The 16,727-nt window shown below is 46.6% G+C and overlaps 1 protein-coding gene across 15 annotated transcripts in view; it reads right to left on the bottom strand.

The window, feature by feature from the left end:
- Positions 1-16,727, bottom strand: part of LOC119968893 (HMG box transcription factor BBX) — a 267,812-nt gene that overhangs the window by 215,559 nt on the left and 35,526 nt on the right. For 10 of the 15 annotated variants that reach the window (XR_005461264.1, XR_005461263.1, XM_038801847.1 and 7 more), the window contains exon 3: positions 1,077-1,148. The exons of the other annotated variants lie outside the window; for them this stretch is intronic. The gene's annotated coding sequence lies outside the window, so the exon portion shown is untranslated. The remainder of the gene's footprint in view (positions 1-1,076; positions 1,149-16,727) is intronic. 15 annotated transcript variants of the gene reach the window in all.

Genomic DNA, 16,727 nt, shown 5'->3' with positions numbered 1-16,727 from the left:
ATGAACCCCTTACAACGGTTAATTCTGTCAGACCTGTGAATCTGCAGTAAGGAGGTTTAATCTAGATCAGAAGTTCCCAACTGGTGTGTCGTAAAGGCTCCACAAGTGTGCTGCAAATAAGATTCAAAGTGATTCAACATTAATATAAATAAGCTAAATCTAATCTTAGTTTTCAGCTCCATGATCAGCATCCCCAAGTCCCAATGATCAGGTGGTCAGGCGCACGTGCATGGGCCTAACCGATGTACAAAATCAGAACTGCGCATGCGTGGCCTTTTTCCGGCCGGCGCATGCACGTTTCAGATTACTGACATAAAACACTCCAAACTGCACATGTGCAGCCCTTTCCTGAATGATACATGCACAGGAGAGCCTGGGTTCTTTGGGACCTTTTGGAGACACCGGCCACGGAGTTGAATACAAAGGCCCCGTGCGTCTGCGCAAAAAGCAAAAGCACAAAAAGGGCACAAACATCTGGGAGAAGCGAGGGGGAACAGGGAGACATTGTAAATAAAACAGGGCAGAAAACAGGGAGAAGTAAAAATATATACAAAGTTCCCAGTAAGGGAAGCAGACAGAGGTAAGAAACAGGAACCAATAAAGTTACAGGGGAAAAAACTCAAGAGGCGGCTGGATTATAGCTCTTGGGGAGAATGGGATCAAAGACTACGGGGAGAAAGCAGGATTAAGCTGTTGAGTTGGATGATCGGCCATGATCGTGATGAATGGCGGAGCAGGCTCGAAGGGCCAAAAGGCCTCCTCCTGCTCCAATCTTCTAGGTATCTATGAAGAAGAGAAATAGGTTCCAATATTGTATTTGATGAGCAAATTGTGATAAGGCTTTCATTGTAAACTTCTTAAACTGATGAAAATTGCATTAAATGGTGACTTTGCGTGTTTTAGGAGGTTTTAGAGATAAAAGGCTTTTGGAGAGGGAAGTCCAATTGGAAAAAATAGGAGAAAAAAGGTGGGCATCAACATTTTTTACCATGTAAAGGTGTGCCATGATGTAAAAAAGATTGGGAACTACTGCTCTAGATGGACTGGTGTATCAAAAAGCTTCAGATTTTTCTTACCCAAACAATGGAAATGGAATTTGATGTGATGAAGATGAAGTTTTTTCAAAATCCTTCTCACTTGATCACAACCTGAAAAGAAACAGATATTACTATACGCAATGAATCATTCAACAGACTATGCAAGATGAAGAAGATGGTCGAGTGCTATAATGAAACCAAATGCCTATACAGTACTATTGTCTCAACAGCATATAGCGCTGTAAATATTTGGGTTCCACATACTGCACATCTTGTCAAAGATTTTTTTCAACTCACACTTTTACATCCCATCTTATTTTATCTCATCTTCTCACAACTAACACAAACACAAAAACTCCAAACACAAAAAACCAGCCTTCTTGAATTGTTAAAGTGCAACAATCTGGACCACAGGCTTCCCTATGGCACTGATTATGCATCCATCCTACACAATCTGCCACCAGTAAGATTGTGTGTGAGATCAAACTACGTCATCAGCTCATATAAACAACAAAACCGGATTATAACAGTACAAAGGATGGTCAAAAGGTATATAGGCCTCTGGCAGGAGTCCAAATGCATTTGTGTTCAAAGTGTGCTGCCTTATTTAAATTCTAATGTCTTGCGCACACACATCCCTACATACAGACATACATAGAAGTTACGAATTGAAACAAGCCATCCTGTCTAACAGATCCATGTCTGTCTTTACCCTCCAAGTCAGCAAATTGTCTGATCAAGTTTATATACCTCATTCCCATATTCTTTCAACACCTGTTCCTTCATCCATCTAACCAATCTAATATAAAATACTTTTGCCTTAACTACTAAAGCTGTATTTATGGCTCCTAATATCAATGGCTCCTCAAAAACTGGAAACAGTCTGCTTATATCTACTTTGTTCCATACTGTCATAACTTTAACCATGTTATTGTACCACTTCCATTATCTACAATGTTCTCACCAAAGGTTTTTAAGTTTTTCACCTTTCCCCGACCGGGGGGGGGGGGGGGGGAGGAGGAGGAGGAGGAGGAGGAGGAGGAGGAGGAGGAGGAGGAGGAGGAGGAGGAGGAGAAGAGGGCAGGTTGGCGGACGGTACAAGGTGTCAAATTAAGCACAGTGCCATGAGTGTTATTCCCAGCACCTATCCGCCCACCCCAGCACCAATCGAAATTTTACTGGTGGCAGGAGGGGTGTCCGGCCACTTGAGGCACTAAGTAGCCAATTAATGATCGCTTAAGGGCAGCTTCCCAGCCCCAAATCAATTTTCTCCTGGTAGGTGGAGGTCAGTGCCAATTGGGCAGCACGGTGGCACAGTGGTTAGCCTTGTTGCCTCACAGCACCGGGGACCTGAATTTGATTCCGGCCTTGAGTGACCGTCTGTGTGGAGTTTGGACGTTCTCCCAATGTCCACATGAGTTTCCTCCGGGTGCTCCAGTTTCCTCCCACAGTCCAAAGATGCGCAGGTTAGGTAGATTGGCCATGATAAATTGCCCCTTAGTGTACAAAGATGTGGAGGTTAGGTGGGGTTATGGGAATGGGGACTGGGTGGGGTGCTCTTTCAGAGGGTCGATGCTGACTCAATGGGCTGAATGGCCTCCTTCCATTCTGTAGGTATTCTATGATTCCATTCCCGCCCCCTCAAAGGTCTCATTACTCCCCCACTCATCCCAGCCCAGCTCCAGTGACAATCAACATTGGGGATTGCATGCAGTCACAGCAGTGGCCACTACTCCAAGTGACATTGGCTGACAGGCTAACAGCTCTCAGAAGCAGGACTTTCTCCCCAAGTTGGAGCAGTGGGCTCACTTTGAGGCACTGCTAATCATCAAATGATTGTTGGGCAAGCTGCCAGAGGAGGGTTGGGTTTGCCCCCCCAACATTTGTACTGAGTGCAAAATTCCATATATTTACACGCAAGATCTCCCAACAGTGGCCAGGAGATAGTGATCAGGAGTGGCAAACCTGGTCTATTTCTTGCTTCTGAGCCCAGGGAAGTCGAGGCCAATACATCCACTTGCCATGCTTCCCCCCAGCTTGGATGAGCTAATAAATTAGAGATCAAACCTGGAACATATTAGAGGAAGCGGTGATGTAGTGGTATTGTCACTGGGCTAGTAATCCAGAGACCTAGCTCAATGCCCTGGGGTACCAGGTCCGAATCGCACCATGACAGATGATGAAATTGGAACGCAATAAAAATCTGGAATTAAAAGTCTCATGATGACCATTGCAGATTGCCGTAAAAACACATCTGGTTCACTAATATCCTTCAGGCAAGGAAATCCACCATCATAGAATCCCTACAGTGCAGAAGGAGGCCATTCGGCACATCGAGTCTGCACTGACCCTCTGAAAGAACGCTCTAACCTAGGCCCAATCCCCCACTTGTAATCCCATCTCGGGACAATTTAGCATATCCAATTTACCCAAGCTGCACACCTTTGAACTGTGGGAGGAAACCAGAACACCCGGAGGAAATCCACGCAGATACTGGAACAATGTGCAAACACCACTCAGTCGCCCGAGGTCAGAATCGAACCCAGGTCCTTGGTGCTATGGAACAGCAGTCCTAACCCACTGTGCCACTGTGCCCGCCTGACCCGGACTGGCCTACATGTGACTCCAGACCCCACACAGCGATGCGGTTGACTCTTAACTGACCTCACTGAAATGACTAGGCACGCCATTCAATTCAAGGGCAATTAAGGATGGGCAACAAATGCTGGTCCAGCCAGCGGTGCCCATATCAAGAACAAATGGATAAACTTGCCAAACTGAAGGGATAATTTAAGTTTTATTTGATTATTGCTACTTACTTAGATTTACTTCCTCCGATTCCATGCAGGACAATGGGCAGCAAGGCACTGCCACAGGCTCCAGTCGATCACAATCTATTTAGTTCCAACTCTGCTCTTGGAGGTCCATCTTAAACGTACTTCACCAGGTCTTCCTTGGTCGGCCCCGTCTCCTTCTTTCAGCTGGTACCTTCTGCCACTCTGCCTGCCTGTTCAGTCATCTCCACACCACAAGTGACAGAAACTGGGTGGCATGGACAAGCTGGGCCGAAGGGCCTGTTTCCATGCTGTAAACATCTGTGATTCTATGAGATCCTGCAGGCGCCTCTAACCAGTCCTCTGTTGCACTCCTTCGTTGGTGATGCTGTCTCGCCATGTGATGCCCGAGATCCTATGCAGGCAGCACTGGTGAAAGATGTCCAACGAACATGACACCTTTTCTGCTCTATCCATGTCTTGCTGGCAAAGATTATAGTTGGCACTACTATGAACACTTAGAGTCGTTGCTTTGCTGATTCTTGTGTGGATATCTTGTGAGTTAAAACTTTGTCAAACTGTATCTATACAGGAAATATCTACACTGAGTAGTTACCCCAAATGGAGTCAGGCAGATCCGAGCCAAGTCTATGGAGCAGAGTAATCCGTCAAAACAAAATCCTTATTACACTAATGAGGGTTTTTTGTCCCTTTTCAGCAAAAGAGTCAATGCTTCTTGTCTTGCACTACTCAGGATAGGTTTGCAAGAATACGTATTGTAAAGGGAGCAACACCAATTTATACTGCACAAGAAGAGGGCGCTGATCGTTTGGCAAGTGGATTCAGATTGGTAGAGGCATTGCTCTGGAGAATTTACTACTTAGACAAAATGTATTATTTTCACCAATGCTCACGTGCTGGACTACCAAATGACTATTAACGTCAGTAAGGTGAAGCCGCATTACAAGACACCCTGTAGTCACTCAAGATTTTTTTTTTTTTTTTAAGAAAAGGAAAAGATACCGTGCTGTTAAATTTAACCAAAATTACCAGACAAGATCTGTGGTCGTTGATGGCAACAAAACAGATATAACTGCTCAAAATACATTACAGCCAAACTGTAATAGTAAAGATAGAAAACAAATCTCCATATGTTCGAAATATTTCCAATTTAACAATGCAATGGCATCACCTTTAATTGTTATTTCACGTATTTCTTCACCTTTAACGGCATGGTCAAAACTTCTCCTTTCAAACAACATTTCAGACACACAGCTAACTTCTCCCTCCATGGCTTGGTATCTATTCCTTTACTTTGCATCACACCTTAGGATGTCTCCTCTGTTGAGCGCAAGTTGCCATCTTTAGACCATAGATATACTGAATACGAGGGGCGGGTTTGTCTTTTCATGCGGCTAAGTACCGGCTCGAACGGAGAATCCATCAAAGGTTTATGCAAAACAAATCAGCGTGAACCCCTCACCGATTCCAGTACCGGTGAGGGGGTAGCACTGCCGCCAACCAAAACTCCCGTCTCCTGCACCGAAAACAGACGGAGAATGGCTGGGTCAAGGACGCGCATGGGCATGGCTGACGGCCTGCAGCTGACGTGCGCGGACTCAACCCGCCATCCACAACCCCACAGCCAACTCCCTGTCCATCCCCTCCAGTCCGCCCAACCATCCTGGCCAACGGCACGGATCCTGGCCGAGTGTGACTCTGCTGGACACAGTCTGCAGCTGCCACACCAGGTTCACGATTTGTGTGAGCACACGTGTCCTGCGCTGTCGGGAACTCGGCCCATCGGGGGCGGAGCATCATGAGTGGGCCGGCCAACGAGGCACCAATGGCATTGCGACTGTGTGCGCCGCACGTCACAATGATGCCGGTTTGGAGGGGGCAGAGAATCGAAAACTGGCATCAAACCAGTGCCCGCCCCGATTCCAGTGTCGGAATAGATTCTCAGGCCGATCCCAGATTACAATTTTGGCGTCGGGTAACGGGGATCCCCGCCCAAGAAGTCCCTGGGTCTCCAGCCTTCAATTACATTGAGGATTCAGTTTAATACAAAACTTAAAAATTTAAAGGTTTTTCTTGTACTATTAAAAAATTTTACGAACACGTTTCACTTTATATAACGTGGTACTAAACCGTCATTATACCCAGCGAGGATGGTAGTTCAGTGCTATATCAATAAATTGATCAGAATAGGAAAGCTGAACAAAAGAAAATCTTTAAAAGTCAAAACTCCATTTCACAGCTACGTTCTGTGACAACTGTACTTGTGTACGTTTTTGAAAATAGGTTTAGCTTTGGTTCATTCCTCCTCTCTTTTCACCCTCCCTCCCCCCACCCCACTGACAACTCAATACTCCTCAAGGAAGTCAATAAATGGCTTCCACCCCTTCTGCACCACTCTAACAGTGAACCTAATTTTTTCCAAGTGCAGAAGCTCTGCCAAATTACTCACCCACACCCGCAACATTACTCACCCATATTACTCACCCATATTACTCACCCATACCCCCAACATTACTCACCCATATTACTCACCCATACCCCCAACATTGGCGGATCCGAGTCCCGGCAACACAGAAAATCCATCTCCGGGCTATCAGGGAGGCAAAGGCCTCTCTCCCCACCTGAACTCCCGAATCCTCCAACTCTCCAAATATCGCCACCTTCGGACTCGGAACTACCTCTACCCCCAAAGCCTTTGACATTACCTCCAAAAATCCCTTCCAAAACTCTCTCACCCGTGGACATGTCCAAAATATATACACATGGCTTGCCTGCCACCACCCCAGGCATAACAGCCACACCTATGCTCCACCACTGAAAAGAACCGATTCATTCTGGACACTGTCGTGTGGGCTCTTTGCACCACCTTAAATAGGATAAGACTTAACCTAGAACGCAATGAGGACACATTCACCCTCTACAAAGCTTTCCTCCACACTCCGGCCCCCAACACCCCCCTCCATCTCCCACCCAAAACTCCTCCTCCCACTTGCGCCTGACCTCCTCTATAGGAGCACACTCCCTCTTCATCAACTCCCCATATATGTCCACAACCCCGCCATCCCCAATGTCATCCTCAGACAAGAGCTTATCCTGTAGCACTGGGGGCAGCAGAGCCAGAAAGTACAGTGCCTCCTTCCTAACAAAGTCCCAAACCTGCAGATATTGAACCTATTCCCCTTTGGTAATTGGTACGTCTCCTTGGGCTCTTTCAGATCTGCAAATTTCTGAAATACAAATAAAATCTTCAGCACAGTTATCTTCACCGTCTGCACCTGTCCCACCAAAGACAATTGGCAGCACATCCCACCTCTTGGAAATCCGCCTTCATCCTCTCCACCAGCCGCACCATGTTCAGCTTGTGCAGCGGAGCCCAATTCCATGCCACCCTTATCCCAAGATAGCGAAAGCATGCCCCCACCACTGGAAACGTCAATGCTCCCAGCCCCCTCTCCTGTCCCCGTTAATTGCATTAATTGGGAACACCTCCCTTTTCCCCATATTCAGCTTGCATCACGAAAAGCGACCAAACTCACCCAGAATCCCCATGATCCTATGAAGTTCCCAACCAGGTCCGAAATATACCACAGGAGGTCATCTAAGTACAAAGAAACTCTGTGCTCGAACCCTGCCCCCCCCCCTCTCAATCGTCCTGTACCCCCTCGATCTCCACGCGCCATTGCCAAAAGCTCGATCGCTAGGCCAACGTGCAGCGGGGGGGTAGGGGGCACCCCTGCCTCGTCCCCCGGTGTATCTCTAAGTAATCCGAGCTAACCGTGCTTGTCTAAACACTAGCCTTGGGCGCCTTATACAGCAGCTGAACCCAAGCCCGAACCAACCCAACACCTCAAACAAATATGCCCATCAACCCGATTGCATGCGTTCTCATTGCCACCACCACTTCCACTTCTCGGCCCTCCCAGGACATCATAATAACATTAAGCAGCCTCCGTACATTTGCCGACAGCTGCCGCCTCTTCATGAACCCAGTCTAGTCCTTTCCTATCACCCCCGACACACAATCCTCTATCCGCGACGCCAGCATCATCACCAACAACTTTGTGTGCATATTGAACAGTGAGATCAGGTGGTACGATCCACACTGCTCCAGGTCTATGTCCTTCTTAAAATGAGCGATATAGAGGCCTGTGACAACGTGGGCAGGAGCTCCACCCTCACCATCGACTCATTAGGCATCCAAACGAGCAGGGGCCCCAGTTCCAACCCAAACTTTTATAAAACACGGCTGGGAACCCATCCGGCCCTGGAGGCCTTCCCCGCCTGCATCGACCTCATGCAATCCATCACCTCCCTCAACCCAATCCAGATGTCCAACCCCTACACCTTCTCAACACCTGGGAACTCCAACCTGCCCAAGGATCTCCTGATCCCTTCATCTAAGTCATACAACCTTTGATAGAAGGCGTCAAAAACTCCATTCACGGCCTTCGGCTCCGATACCATCGTGCCCTTCTCATCCCTCACCTTTTCAATCTCCCTCGCCGCCAGCTGCTTCTTCAACTGATGCGCAAGCATCCTACTCGCTTTCTCCCCATACTCATAAATCGCCCTCTGGCTCTACGCAGTTGCCCCACCATCTTCTCCTGGACACCAGCCCAAACTCCATCTGAGGTCTTGGCCTCGCCTTGAGTAAAGCCTCCTCAGAATATCTCTGGTCCACCCTCAATGTCCTCCACCAACCTCAACCTCTCAGCCTGCTCCACTCGCTGCGCCCGGAATATAAATTTGCCCCTTACCACCGCATTCAGCGCCTCTCACAAGGTGGAGGCAGAAACCTCCTCCGTATTATTCAGCTCCACATAAATTTGGATGGCCACTGCAATTGAGCCTCCCCCTGCAACCCCGCAAATCCATCCAGTGCAACGTATGGTCAGAGATCACAATCATCGAATACTCTGATCCAACCATGCCCACCTACAACACTTTGTCTAACACAAAGAAATCAATCCGAGAGTAAACCCAGTGCATATGCGAGAAGTACGAAAACGCATTCGCCCTCGGCCTCTCAACCCGCCACGTGTCCACCCCCCCACAACCAATAAAAAGCACTCACCAACTCCGCAGCCATATTCATTAAATACAAGAATCTGCCCATCGTGTATAGCCACTTTAGCATCTCCACAGTTCAGTGTCCTCACACACACCTCCCAGTTCATGGTGTCTCATAAATGCACTCGCCTCCTCCGGCGAGTCAAAATAAAACTCTGATTCTGGTGTGTGACACAGACGAGCAGGAACACAATACCCGCAACCTCACCTCTTCCTTGTAGAGGGAAGCTTTGATCTGATTATAACCAGCCCACTGCTTGGCCAACTCCGCACCCAGGTCCTGGTAGATCCTCAGCACGTTTCCTTCCCAGGTACACTTTTCTGTTAGCTTCCCCCCCATCCTCAGTATTTTCTCCTTATCAAGAAAATGATGCAGCTCCATCACCATCGCCCTCGGCGGCTCCCCCGCCATCGGTCTCCTCCTCTGCCCCCTGTGCACTCGATCCACCTCGAAGGCCCCCTTTGCCACCAATTTCTCCAACATATTCGCCACATACTTTGCAGTCTGCGTTCTCTCGATCCCCTCAGGTAGCCCACGTTCCGGAGATTCGGCCTCCTGGAACCGTTCTCAAGGTCTCCCTCAACCTCTTCGCTATTCGCCACGAGCACCATCTCTGTCTGCAACGACGCCAGCCGATCCTCATGCTCCACCACTGAATCCTTCACCTTCTGGAGTGCCAGACCCTGCACCTCCAGCCTCGGTTCCACTCTCTCAATAGCTGCCCTAAGCAGCTCCACCACCTTCGCCAGGTCCTCCGGGGCCTCCTGCCTCTGCTGCTGGAACTTTGCAGTCAAAAAGTCCACAAGCTGTTCAGTAGGCCACTGGGCAGGCAACAATGCCCCAACACACTCTGCTATCTTTTCCTGAGTCGCACCTCAAATAAGCTTTTGCTCAAGCTGCTGCCTCTTACTTGTTACACTCGTCGTCTGGTAAGCCATACCCGGCCCAACCGATGGAGTACTGTAATCTCAAAGTGCTGATACACCTCACCAGCATATACCCCTTGAATCAAGTGGAAAATGACCAAAACCTTCCACCTTGAGCAAGAGCCACCAAATGTGCGACCACTCACTCCATGGCCGCCACAGGAAGTCACTCTTAGCTTTGGCTCATAACCAATGGTTACTTAAGCAATGCTGGTTTCCCCTTCAAAGTAAATATATAGAATCATAGAATTTACAGTGCTGAGGAGGCCATTCGGCCCATCGAGTCTGCACCGGCTCTTAGAAAGAGCACCCGACCCAAGCCCACATCTCCACCTTATTCCCACAACCCAGGAACTCTACCCAACACTAATGGCGATTTTGGACACGAAGGGCAATTTAGCATGGCCAATCCACCTAACCTGCAGATCTTTGGACTGTGGGAGGAAACCGGAGTACCCAGAGGAAACCCACGCACACACGGGGAGAACGTGCAGACTCCGCATAGACAGTGAACCAAGCCGGGAATCGAACCTGGGGCCCTGGCGCAGTGAAGCAATTGTGCTAACCACTATGCTACCGTGCTGCCCCAATATATTTTGCATTTTGTAAGTTGATGTTTAGGCAAGACCTATAACCATAGGGAGGTTACAGAAGCTTTTACTCTAGAGAATGATGGATATGTTGCTAAGGAGCATGCTTTGCGTCATGATGTTGACGATGGAATGAATGCATACTTTCAACCTAGATAATTTTTTTAAGCCACGCCATTCATTTTTGGTACCTCGGCATCGCTGGGACATTCAGCATTTATTACCCACCCCGGGTTCTTCTGGAATCACTGCAGACTATGCGGTGATGACCCGTTTTTTTCTAATGTCCTAAAATTAAATTAGATTTAAACTGAAATTACGTGCTGTGTATTTAAGAATGTGTATCTATGTCAAAATCTAACAGTAAAGACCACCAAAACTGCCCTATTAGCATTCACGTTGCCAGGTAGTTACAAACCTCAGCAAAATATATCTGAAGTCACACCATTTTGAGTTCCACTGTCAATAAAGGACTCAGAATCTAGGAGCAGGAGGAGGCAATTCGGCCTCTTGAGCCACGATTCAATAGATCATAGCTGACCTGATTGTGATCGTAGTTCCACTTTCCTGCCTCTCCCCCATAACCCTTGTCGATCAAACATCTGCCCAGCTCGGTCTTGAATGTATTCAAAGACCCAGCCTCCACTGCTCACTGGGAAAGAGCATTCCGAACACAAAAGAGCCTCCGAGAGAAGAAACTGCTCCTTACCATGGTCTTAAACAGGAAACTCCTTATTTTTAAACTGTGCCCCCAAGTGCTAGATTTCCCCATGAGGGAAACATCCTCTCAGCATCTACCCTTCAAGTGCATTCCAAAGCGTCACCACCCTCTGGCTAAGAAGTTTTTTTCTCAAATCCCCCCTAACCTCCTGCCCCTGACTTTGAACACGTGTCCCCTCGTAACTGACCCTTCAACTCAGGGGAACAGCTGCTCCCTATCCACCCTGTCCATGCCACTCACCTCGGTCAGGTCGCTCTTCAATCAGCTTTGCTCCAGCCAGAACAATCCAAGCCTATCCAATCTCTCTTCATAACTTGACTGTTCCATCCCAGGCATCATCTTGGTGAATCGCCTCTGTACCCCGTCCAGCGCAATCACATTTTTCCTATAATGTGGCAACCGGAATTGCATAGTACTCCATCTGTGACCTCATCAGAAGTTCTATAAAAGTCCAACACGACCTCCCTGCTTTTGTAATCATGCCTTGATTGATAAAGGCAAGAGTCCCATATGCCTTTTTCACCACCCTATTAACCTGTCCTTCTGCCTTCAGAGATCTATGGACAAACACACCACGGTCCCTTTGTTCCTCAGAATTTCCCAGTGTCATGCAATTAATTGAATACTTCCTTGTCACATTACTGCTTCCAAAGTGTGTCAACTCTCTGTCTTCAGGGTTAAATTCCATCTGCCACTTCTCAATAAATTTGTCAAATACGATTTCTCTTTCACAAAACTATGTTGGCTCTGCATGACTGTATTATGATTTTCTAAGCTTCTTTAACCAACTCTTTAATAAGGAATTCTAACATTTTCCCAATGATATTAAGCTAACTAGCTTATAGTTTCCTACTTTCTGTTTCTTTTCTTTCTTGAAAAGGATAATTATATTTGGATTTTCTAATGGCTGGAACATTTCCAGAATGCAGGGAATTTTGGAAGCATTGATTAATGCCTTCACTATCTCTGCAGTCACTTTTTTCAGGAATGCAGGCCATCAGGTCCAGGGGACTTGTCAGTCTCAAATCCCAATTGTATTGCCATTACTTTTTCTCTTGTACTGGAGATTTTAACTTCCTCCCTCCTTTTGCATCTTTATTTTCTACTATTCTTGGGAAGCTTTCAGTGTCGTTCACTGTGAAGTCAGATACGAAATAATTTTCAAAGCCTCTCCCATTTCTTAATTGGTCACTATTAATTCCCCAGTTTCATTCTCGGAGGGATCAATGCTCACCTTAGCTACTCTTTTCCTTTTTATTGTCTGTTTTCATATTTCTTGCTCGGTTCCTCTCTACCTCCAATTTGTCCAGTAAGCGGTCTTCCAACACCAGGTTAAAGTCCAACAAGTTTGTTTCGAATCACTAGCTTTCGGAGCACTGCTCCTTCCTCAGGCTCCTTCCTTCACCTGAGGAAGGAGCAGTGCTCCGAAAGCTAGTGATTCAAAACAAACCTGTTGGGCTTGAACCTGGTGTTGGAAGACCTCTTTGTGCTCACTCTAGTCCAACGCCGGCATCTCCACATCCAATTTTTCCATCAGCCTTTGCTGGTTTCTAAAACTTGCCCAATCTTACAGTGCGGCGAAGAGGTAGGCTAGATGTATTGTCTTTCAATTTGATACCACCCTTAACTTATTCAGTTAACCACAGATGGTTCATTCTTCTCAGTGCCTTTCCTTCAAAGACTATATCACTAAGAGAGCTTTGAAATATTTCCTTAAATGTCTGTCACTACTTCTCACTGAAAATGGATGGGTTCATAAAAGTTTGAATTGAAAGCTAGTTATAAACTTTTATTTCTCCCCCATTGGTGCAAATATCTTGACATTTGTATTCACACAAAATATTGCAAAGAAAAGGTATAGCATACACTTAACAGTCTAATATTCATCTTGTTAATAGAAACTGAAATCATGAGACTAAACCAAATTTAGAAATAAATTCAGCAACTAATGCAGCAAGTCACTTTTCAAGTTAAAATTAAAATTTCACATTTACATTTAGGACATTCATTTTATATCAAGAGCAATCAAGGACCTAACAAGAAAGTGGCCTAATGAAGTGCCTATTTTTCACATTATTACTCAATTAAAAAGCACTTAGAGACGTAGGTCAACTTCAACAATCTCCTAGTAAAACTGCTTTCAAAAAGAATCTAACATTCGTTCAAATTTGATAAAGTTGCACTAAAACCAGATGAAAAATATTAACATTAGAATTGACTCAGGTATCATTTATTTACTTGAATCCCCCCCACTTTGTGCGTGCAAGAGAAAATCCCCCCTCCCTTTGTGCACGCACAAAATATTATGCTGGTGTCATACAAGACGTATAATTTGAATTTAAGTCCACCAAAAATACAAGTTTGCCCATTCTCAAAACCCAGTAACAGGCAGAATAATTAATTAAACATTGGTCAATTGTATGGAAGGGATTTTTTTTGTTAAATTTTGGATAAATTAAAAAGTGTTTTCCAGATTTTCTTTATCTTGTCTTTATTAGATGTAGTTTTAACTTGTAGCTTCAAGGCCTCTTCTCGAGCAACCCTTACCATAGCAGATGTAAAAGGGTGTTTTAAAAGTAAAACATATTTCCAAAGATAGACAGAGCTAAATGTATGGCTTCATCAACCAATAAGAGACAGACTGTTGTCCTTGAAATCAAGAAAATTTGGAGTCAACGTGGGACATACACGTGTATGGTGTATTAAGCTGAAGGGCAGCACGGTAGCACAGTGGATACACAGTTGCTTCACAGCTCCAGGGTCCCATGTTCGATTCCCGGCTTGGGTCACTGTCTGTGCGGAGTCTCCCAGTGCACGTTCTCCCAGTGTCTGTGTGGGTTACGTGGATTGGCCATGCTAAATTGCCTTTAGTGTCCAAGAAGGTTGGTTGGGGTTAAAGGGTTATGGGGATAGGGTGTGGGCTTGGGTGGAGTACTCTTTCCAAGGGCCGGTGCAGACTTGATGGGCCAAATGGCCTCTTTCTGCACTGTAAATTATATGATCTAAAGGTCCAAGCGAAACAGATAATACAACCATGATGGGTCTCATCAATTTGAATCATAGAATTTACAGTGAAGGTGGCAGCCATTCGGCCCATCAGGTCTACACCGGCCCCTGAAAAAGCGCCCATACCTCCACCCTATCCCAGCAACCCCACCTAACTTTTGGACACTATAGGGCAATTTAGCATGACCAATCCACCTAACCTACACATCTTTGGATTGAGGGGGAAAATGGAGCACCCGGAGGAAACCCACACAGGAGAACGTGCATGACAGTGACCCAAGCCGGGAATCGAACAAAGGTCCCTGGCGCCGTGAAGCAACGGTGCTAACCACTGTGCTGCCGTGCCAGCCCAAATCATTCCAATCATTAATTGATCTTTCAAAAGCTATCACTGCTGTCCCACAAGAGAGAGATCAACTCAACCACTCTATCCATGGGTACAAGCACAAGCTTGGACTCCTTGGTTGCCAGCAGATAAACTCCAGCTTAATCAGAAGACTGGATAGCCACGGTTGTTAACTTGTCACCTATCTAAGGAGTAGTCTCACCAATTTGCAATAGTCTCGATCACTAAACCAAAAGTAAATTTGATAATAAGCGATACAGTTGATGGTACATTACTGTGATATACTGAACCGTCCATACATGTTCTTATACACGGTGTGAAGTAACTTGTTAATCAACAATTTGTTATTTAAATGGCTACGTGACTCTACCTCTCACCATTTACATTTAATAACTGTTGCATGCTTCACAAATTTTGAAGTAAGTGATAACTATGATTTTGCAGCTCATAGTGTAATAGCCCGCATGGGGCCCACTAGGCATGAATGATAATCTTCCCTGTGGTCCTTGGGGTGTTCGTCCCCCGCTAGGGGTGAGGGATCGCTATTAACCTTTGTATAAAAGGTCGGCCAGTAAGGCACCGACCAGTGAGGAACTCGGCAGGGATCTGCCAGACCATGTAATAGTGTGTTGTAAATAAATCTTTGTTTCTGTATTTTACTCAGTTTGGACTCCCCGTGTCCTTATTAAACGAGTGGCGAGGGCGGTCGATGCTGCGACCTACTCGGCTAAGCCACCTCCCAATTTTCAGGACCTGACCCAGTCAATAATCATTCAAAGATATTGTCTTAATACGGCGGAGAGGTCCCACAGTGAATCCATCACCAAGTTCTTATCACGGCTATGGAAGATCATGGAATTATGTGCATATGGAACTGCTTTATCCGATATGCTCCGCAATAAACAATATGGAAACACAAAAAAAGGCTTTCGGGCAAAATCTCCCTGACCTTTCAGCAGGTACTGCAGATCTCATCGCTCCAGGAGAGCTTGGAGCACGCCGTTCAAGAGGTACAAGGAATGGAGGTAAGCACTTTGAGGCGTCACACCTTACGTGGCATCCCCATGGCCTGGAACGAATGCCACGGTGACTCCGGTCTCTGGGCAAAGAACCGGTCACCGAGACGTGCGCTGCCACTGGACTCGACTGTAGGAGATTCCAGCCTGTGTGTGACATGTGGCACTGGTATAGAACACAGAACATACAGTGCAGAAGGCCATTTGGCCCATCGAGTCTGCACCGACCCACTTAAGCCCTCACTTCCACTCTATCCCCGTAACCCAATAACCTCTCCTAACCTTTTTGGTCACGAAGGGCAATTTATCATTTAACCTGGTCTCGGAATACTCACAGGCAGCAAGATAGGCATCAACCCTGGGGCTCGGCCTTGCTTCTGCATGGCCCAGAAGAGGCCAAAGATGAGATCCAGTTGCAGCTGAATTGTCTGGCATCGCCCCATGTGGCCTCTATGTGTGTCCCAATACATGTGAATGGCCAGCGGAGTCTGCACGTTCTCCCCGTGTCTGCGTGGGTTTGTCTGGGTGCTCCTGTTTCCTACCACAAGGCCCGAAAGACGTGCTTTTAGGTCAATTGGACATTCGGAATTCTCCCTCAGTGTACCCGAACAGGCGCCAGAGTGTGAAGACTAGAGGATTTTCACAGTAACTTCATTGCAACATTTTTATATGCTCCAAGTGGAGTTGGATATTGGAACTACCATTTTATGGTGGCGCAGAGCACTTTTTGATCTCATAAAACGGGGTGAGCATACTTTGACTTTGGCTGACACGGCAGCTCATTTGGCCACTTATATGGGGAAACAACTGAATATTGTGGGGTCCGCCCTTGCTCTGGTAGTTTATGGGCGCCAATCAGTTTGTTTTCCCCTCATTGTTGTGCAAGGAAGCGGCCCTAACCTGTTGGGCTGTGATTGGTTACCCAGCTGCAGTTAGATTGGCAACATATCCTCCAAAGGGGGTCTGGCAGTTTATGCGCATCACTGAGCAAGTTCCCTGAGATTTTCCAGCTAGCTTGGGTACAATTAAAGGGGTCGTGGCCAAAATCCAGGTGAAACGCAACCCCAATATTTCCATGCCCGCCCAGTACCCCACGCTTTAGTGGAGAAAGTTGAAACTGAATGTCATCGTTTGCAGAGTTTGGGTATCATTAGGCCTGTGCACTTCGCCGAGTGAGCGGTGCCAGTGGTATTTTAATGAAGCCGGATAAGACAGTTCG

Source organism: Scyliorhinus canicula, chromosome 7 (assembly GCF_902713615.1).
Source record: "Scyliorhinus canicula chromosome 7, sScyCan1.1, whole genome shotgun sequence".
In the NCBI taxonomy this organism is placed as follows: Eukaryota; Metazoa; Chordata; class Chondrichthyes; order Carcharhiniformes; family Scyliorhinidae; genus Scyliorhinus; species Scyliorhinus canicula.
The sequence above is the reverse complement of the archived record's forward strand: the minus strand, read 5'-3'. Positions and strand labels throughout refer to the sequence as shown.